This window comes from Borostomias antarcticus, assembly GCF_949987555.1.
Source record: "Borostomias antarcticus genome assembly, chromosome: 22".
Lineage (NCBI taxonomy): Eukaryota > Metazoa > Chordata > Actinopteri > Stomiiformes > Stomiidae > Borostomias > Borostomias antarcticus.
This window is the reverse complement of record NC_140255.1, coordinates 6,808,177-6,815,676: the sequence shown is the minus strand read 5'-3', so window position 1 is coordinate 6,815,676 and position 7,500 is coordinate 6,808,177. Positions and strand designations below refer to the sequence as shown.

The 7,500-nt window shown below is 50.0% G+C and overlaps 1 pseudogene across 1 annotated transcript in view; it reads right to left on the bottom strand.

Moving 5' to 3' along the window:
• The window catches only part of LOC311323962 (serine/threonine-protein kinase BRSK1-like), a 27,097-nt pseudogene that overhangs the window by 16,324 nt on the left and 3,273 nt on the right, over positions 1-7,500 (bottom strand). The window contains exons 5-10 of the transcript in view: positions 6,252-6,368; positions 6,065-6,098; positions 5,510-5,578; positions 1,546-1,692; positions 909-940; positions 411-575 (exon numbers count right to left, since the gene is read on the bottom strand). The product of the transcript in view is annotated as a serine/threonine-protein kinase BRSK1-like (transcript). The remainder of the gene's footprint in view (positions 1-410; positions 576-908; positions 941-1,545; positions 1,693-5,509; positions 5,579-6,064; positions 6,099-6,251; positions 6,369-7,500) is intronic.

Sequence of the window (7,500 nt, the reverse complement as noted above, 5' to 3'; positions counted from 1 at the left end):
ATGATGTCGGAGCCCGGCCCTAATCTGACCATGGTGTCGGAGCCCGGCCCTAATCTGACCATGGTGTCGGAGCCCGGCCCTAATCTGACCATGGTGTCGGAGCCCGGCCCTAATCTGACCATGGTGTCGGAGCCCGGCCCTAATCTGACCATGGTGTCGGAGCCCGTCGGGTTTATAGACCTCTAAGACAGATGGACAAAAACACACAGACACACACACATACACACACACACACATACACACACACACACACACACACACACACACACACACACACATACACACACACATACACACACAGACACACACACACACACACACACACACACATACACACACAGACACACACACACACACATACACACACACACACACACACACACACACCCACACGCGGGGCTGACACCTACTCCTCCCTCTGCAGGTCCCTGGTGAGCTTGGCGCGGTCCCTGAAGCAGCCCAGCGAGTGCATGCTGTCCAGAACGTCCGGGTCCAGCTCGGACAGCGCCAGGATCCGACCCACACACACACGCCTGGGGGCCGGCTGCTCCGGGCTCGGCTCGTTACGACCCCCCCTACACACACACACACACACACACACGCACGCATCAGCACATACAGTACGTGAACCATAAACACACAGACACACACGGACACACGTCAACACATATATGAACCTAACACACACACACACACAGATGTCAACACATACATGAACCATACACACACACACACACGTCAACACATACAGTACATAAACTGTACACACACACACATGCACGTCAGCACATACATAAACCATACACACACACACACACACACACACCACAGTAATCCATACATGAAGCTCACCACACACACTATTAACCTCTGAGTTCATATTCAGTGTGGTTTCTGTCTGTACTCACTGATACCACGTGTGTTTCTGAATGGCCTCCAGCTGTGAGGGCAAGAGGGCAGATGGACTGTTAGAGCAGTCTGTCCCCCCCACTAGTCCATACATCCCATAATAATAAACACTGTTCCCCCTGGGGTCTCCCCACTAGTTCATACATCCCATAATAACAACTACATACTGCCCCCAGCATATTCATTTGTGCGATGAGTGAAAGTATTATTTTGTGAGAACTACTGTATAAATACATGGCATTGTGGATTCACAATATTACAAAAGTTACAAAATGAGATAATAAGTACATAAATACTTTCACAATACAGTATAAACAGCAAATGGTAAATGGTCTACACTTATATAGCACTTTTATCCAAGGCGCTTTACAATGGCCTCTCATTCACCCATTCACACACACTAATGGTGGCAGCTGCCATGCAAGGGTCTAGCCTGTTCATTGGGAGCAGTTTGGGGTTCAGTGTCTCGCCCAAGGACACTTCGACATGGAGAGAGGAGGAGCCGGGATTCAAACCGCCGACCCTACGATCATTGGACGACCCGCTCTACCTCCTGAGCCACAGCCGCCCAGCTGTGGTGAGGGGGTGTGGTCTGGTGAGGGGGTGTGGTCTGGGGAGGGGGTGTGGTCTCCGTACCGTGAGCCTCTTGTCGGGGTTAACCTCGATCATGCCCCGGAGCAGAGCCTGGCAGTCGGGGGGGATGAAGTGGGGCATGTGGAACACACCGCTCTTCACCTTCTCCAGCAGCTGACGCAGGTTGTCATGGTCAAAGGGCAACGCACCCTGATGGAGGGGGAGAGAGAGGGGGAAGGATGGAGAGAGGGGGAGAGAGAGAGAGAGGGAGGGATGGAGAGAGGGAGGAATGGAGAGAGGGGGAGAGAGAGAGAGGGGGGGGAGGGATGGAGAGAGCGGGAGAGAGAGAGAGATGGAGGGATGGAGAGGGGGAGAGAGAGAGAGAGGGAGGGATGGAGAGGGGGGGAGAGAGAGAGAGAGAGGGGGAGGGATGGAGAGAGCGGGAGAGAGAGAGAGGGAGGGGGATGGGCAGGGGGAAGAGAGAGAGGGGGGGAGGGATGGAGAGAGGGAGAGAGAGAGAGAGGGGGGGATGGAGAGAGGGGGAGAGAGAGAGAGAGGGAGGGATGAAGAGGGGAGTAAAGAGAGAGAGAGCGGGAGAGAGAGAGAGGGAGGGATGGAGAGGGGGGAGAGAGAGAGAGAGGGAGGGATGGAGAGGGGGAGGAGAGAGAGAGAGGGGGAGGGATGGAGAGAGGGAGAGAGAGAGAGAGAGAGAGAGAGAGAGAGAGAGAGAGAGAGCGAGATAGAGGGGGAAGGGTGGAGAGAGGGGGAGAGAGAGGGGGAGAGAGAGAGAGAGAGAGAGAGAGAGAGCGAGATAGAGGGGGAGGGGTGGAGAGAGGGGGAGGGATGGAGAGAGGGGGAGAGAGAGGGAGAGAGAGGGGGAGAGAGCGAGATAGAGGGGGAGGGGGAGAGAGAGGGGGAGAGAGAGGGAGAAGGGAAGGAGAAAGAGAGAGGGCTCAACTGGTCAAGCTAGGGTTACAGTAGAGGTTCGATCACACCGGCCGTTTACGCCATTACTGTCCGTAGCTCCGCCCCTCTGGGGGAGATTAGGAGCACGTTATTGTATCAACACAGTGCTACATCAGGGGCCTCATTTATCATTGAGGTACGCCTTCTTTTACACGGTCTTTTTCGCGATTTCAGGCGTACGCCATTTCCCCCCCCCACATTGCGATTTATCAAGCCGAAAGGGCGGAAATTTAGTCGCCTTTCTCCGCGCTTTTGTACGACACCTCTCAAGTTGTCGTACCGATTTACACGGTGTTCTACGCCCTTTTTGAACACAGGGGGAACTGGCGACGCAGGTGGTGCGTCGGTGAATTACTATGTTTGACGGAGAGAATAAGAGCGACAGTTCATGAACGCACAAACATGTAGGCTAATAGCCCAATTCAGCACTAACATATATCGCAATGCAAGATTAGACGTGTCCTCTAACCGGCTCATTAATGGTCCGATATGGATTTGTTCCCCAAACTGAACCTATGCGCTGTCCCAAACCTTTCCGCGCTATATGTCACACACCTAATGCAGGCACTCCATCAAACGGCAATAATTGACCAATTAGATTGTCATTAATATGTGATCATGTGGACCTGTTTGCTCTTTGGTAAGCATATAAATGACAGTCCTCCTGTGCGTAATGCGAGCCTAAATGAATCCAGCGCTACTCGGCCTACTGGCCGAGATAGAACTCCAAAGAGGTGACGGCGATGGCGACTGCACCCACATAAGGGCACCATCAGTGAATTAATACGTCTATGTGAATCGCTAAAATGTGCACACTATAAATACCCAAATCATATGTGACGCCGACATGCTCATCACAAGTGTAGTGGCACGGTGGCCTGGCTCCACGCATGACTCATCCATCCTGGCGCACAGCAGGGTAGGGGCTAGACTGGAGGCAGGCGCTGCGCGTGACGGCTGGCTTGTTGGTGTGTCCATAGCCAAGATACATATTCTTTGTCTTATTTACTTTAATCTTTATTAGCATTTTCCATCCATACAACGACAATACAATAAAACATAAAAACTTACAATAACAGCTTATGGGTACTTCCATCCATGCAGCTTTTTTTTCTTACTCAAATATGACAATTTTAATATTAGTGGTATCATCACACTTCCTTCTATAATCCATCCATTTTTCCCATCTCCCTTCAAACTTTCCTTCCTGCATCCTCAATGCATAAATAAATCTCATAAATCTCCTCCACAACACCCACCACTGCTCCTTGGTTGGGGGTTCCACCTTATACCAAGCGCTCGTTATTGTCTTTTTACTAGCAACCAATAGTACTTTCACTAGGTATCTGTCCCCTCCTTGTACATCATTCTGTTATGTTTGCCAAGATGTATATTCAAAGCTGATAAGAATGAGAACCAGTCAAGACCCCACCACAAAATGAGGACCCAAGCCCTCAGCCCCCTCCCCGTCATGAGGTTTACCAGCGGGGCCAAAGGGCCCACACTGAGGTCATGCGCCAGCTATGAAGACACAAACAAGTAAGGTTCACATTTCTACCATTTTATTGTCTGTTGGTGGGTGACTGTGTGAGGTGTGTGAGTGCGTTTGTGAGTGAATGTGTGAGGTCCGTGAGTGTGGTAGTGAGTGACTGTGTGAGGTCCTTGAGTGTGGTAGTGAGTGACTGTGTGAGGTCCTTGAGTGTGGTAGTGAGTGACTGTGTGAGGTCCGTGACAGCATGTGTGAGGGAATGAAGTGCAGTGAGGATGTCCTGTTGGCTCTGGTGGTGTAGTGTGGTGACCTCCACCAACTGCTGAACAACTGCCCCACAACTGCCCCAATCCCTTCTGCCATTTCCCTCTGGGCCTCTAGGGTCATGAGCCTCCAGCACAGCGTCTGATAGGAAGCCCAGCCCTCAGGGACCCTTGAGGCAGGGACGCTGGCAGCCGGAGGTGGAGGCGTGGGCGGTGGAGACGGAGGCGCTGGAGATGGCACTGGAGGTGGAGGCCGGTGCGCTGGAGGTGGAGGCACTGGAGGTCGTGGCACTGGATGTAGAGGCTGCAACCGGCGGGGGCACGACCGTCAGGTCAAGGACCACTGCAGAGTCCCACCCCACGTCAGAGTCTGGAGAAACAATTTCAGTCATTTTCTTTGAGTTTGTCTGTTAACTTGATTATGCATTAAACATTTTATTGTGTAGCCATATTCAATTGATATGTTTTTCTGTTGGCAGCCAAATAAATGCTTAAGTGTGATTTACCGGGTGATTTAGATGAGAGTCTTAATAATGTGGTCTAACATTATGAAGTGGTCATCTGTGTTATCGTTCCCTGTTTTTGGTCCTGAATCAATCATAGCCTACCACAGAATGTGTGGAATGTTTGCTTTCCTCACAGCCACATGATACAGCATGTCCGTGTAGACTACGCCACATACAGGATGCACAAAACGTACAGTAGGCTACCTAAACTGTAGGAGCGATCAGACAAATGTAGGCTCGTACAAATAGCTTACCTTCCGAAGATGATTTTCTTTCCTCGCGTGGACCTCACCAACAAGCACATGCACCTCCGTCTCCGAAAAGTTTCTCTTCTTTCCGCGTTTTTCCATAAACGTCTTTGTCTGTCCTAATGCTCCACGCTATATTATGTCGGTTCCTTCCGGGGTATCCACGTTGTGCCCTGTCATAGTTTTGACCATATATGGTTGAATTTGAGCGTGGAGAGGGCGGAACACGGGGCGCGTGCGCGTACGCTCTCTTCTCCGCCAGTCTCGGATTTCGGAGCGTACGACATTTTTGATAGATCCGAAAAGCGTGTAAATATTCTCGTCGTACGCTACATTTCGCATTTTCCGCGTTTTCGTCGTACGCCCTCTTTTACACCAGAATTTACACGCTCTTTGATAAATGAGGCCCCAGGCCTGGATCCAAACGCATAAACACTGTAGAGTCGATGCGCGTCATAAAACTTCCCCTTCCTCCCTGAGCCAAACACCGCTGGTTCCAGGAGGAGACTGGAGGTCTGAGATGAGTCATGAGTCATTAATGTGAATCTGACTCACCACCAGCAGAGCGAACAGGATGACCCCACAGCTCCAGACGTCCGCCCTCCGACCATCATACTTCTCCCCCTGACAGAGAGAGAGAGAGAATGAGAGAGATAGGGGGAGAGAGAGGGAGAGAATGAGAGAGAGGGAGAGATCGAGGGAGGGAGAGAGAGAGAATGAGAGAGAGATAGGGGGAGAGAGAATGAGAGAGAGAGAGGGGGAGAGAGAATGAGAGGGGGGGCAGAGAGGGAGAGAGGGGGAGAGAGAGAGAGGGAGAGAGAGAGAGAGAGAGGGGGGAGAGAGAGAGAGGGGGGGGGAAGAAAGCGAGAGGGAGAGAGATAATGAGAGGGGGAGAGAGAGAGGGAGAGAGAGGAAATGGAGAATGAGAGAGAGAAAGATAGAAAGAAAGCAAGAGAGAGGGAGAGAGAGAGAGAGAGAGAGAGAGAGAGAGAGAAAGGCGATGTGACAGTAGCATCTTTAATCATTTCGTAATGTAATTTTCCCAACACTATGATGTGCTGTACTGACATTATTTGGGTGGGATAGCATCTAAGCTGATAGCAGCCTTACCCGAATCACTTCTGGACAGGCGTAGTGTGGCGATCTGACATAAAACAACATTCAATTAGACTCTGAAGTGATGCGACAACATGAAGACATGAAACATACTGTACATCTCCAGAGTGGTACGGTCCCCATAGATTACCTGACCAACACACACACACACAGACACACACAGACGCGTCCCAGTACTCACCCACAGCTGGTTTCCAGCAGGCTGTCTCCCACCTGCAGCGACGCCATGCCGAAGTCGGCGATGCGGATGTTGTTCTTCTCGTCCAGCAGAAGGTTCTCTGGCTTCAGGTCTCTGTGGCTGAGAAACACGACACAACGTTCACCACAAAACTACAACTCCCAGCGCCATTACTACTCCTTTAACACAGTTCACCACAAAACTACAACTCCCAGCACCATTACTACTCCTTTAACACAGTTCACCACAAAACTACAACTCCCAGCACCATTACTATTCCTTTAGCACAGTTCACCACAAAACTACAACTCCCAGCACCATTACTACTCCTTTAACACAGTTCACCACAAAACTACAACTCCCAGCGCCATTACTACTCCTTTAACACAGTTCACTACAAAACTACAACTCCCAGCGCCATTATTACTACTCCTTTAACACAGTTCACCACAAAACTACAACTCCCAGCCTCATTACTACTCCTTTAACACAGTTCACCACAAAACTACAACTCCCAGCGCCATTACTACTCCTTTAACACAGTTCACTACAAATCTACAACTCCCAGCGCCATTACTACTCCTTTAACACAGTTCACTACAAAACTACAACTCCCAGCGCCATTACTACTAATTTAACAGTTCACCACAACACTACAACTCCCAGCACCATTACTACTCCTTTAACACAGTTCACCACAAAACTACAACTCCCAGCACCATTACTACTCCTTTAACACAGTTCACCACAAAACTACAACTCCCAGCGCCATTACTACTCCTTTAACACAGTTCACCACAAAACTACAACTCCCAGCGCCATTACTACTCCTTTAACACAGTTCACCACAAAACTACAACTCCCAGCACCATTACTACTCCTTTAACACAGTTCACCACAAAACTACAACTCCCAGCGCCATTACTACTCCTTTAACACAGTTCACCACAAAACTACAACTCCCATCGCCATTACTACTCCTTTAACACAGTTCACCACAAAACTACAACTCCCAGCGCCATTACTACACCTTTAACACAGTTCACCACAAAACTACAACTCCCATCGCCATTACTACTCCTTTAACACAGTTCACCACAAAACTACAACTCCCAGCGCCATTACTACTCCTTTAACACAGTTCACCACAAAACTACAACTCCCAGCGCCATTACTACTCCTTTAACACAGTTCACCACAAAACTACAACTCCCAGCGCCATTACTACTCCTTTAACACAGTTCACCACAAC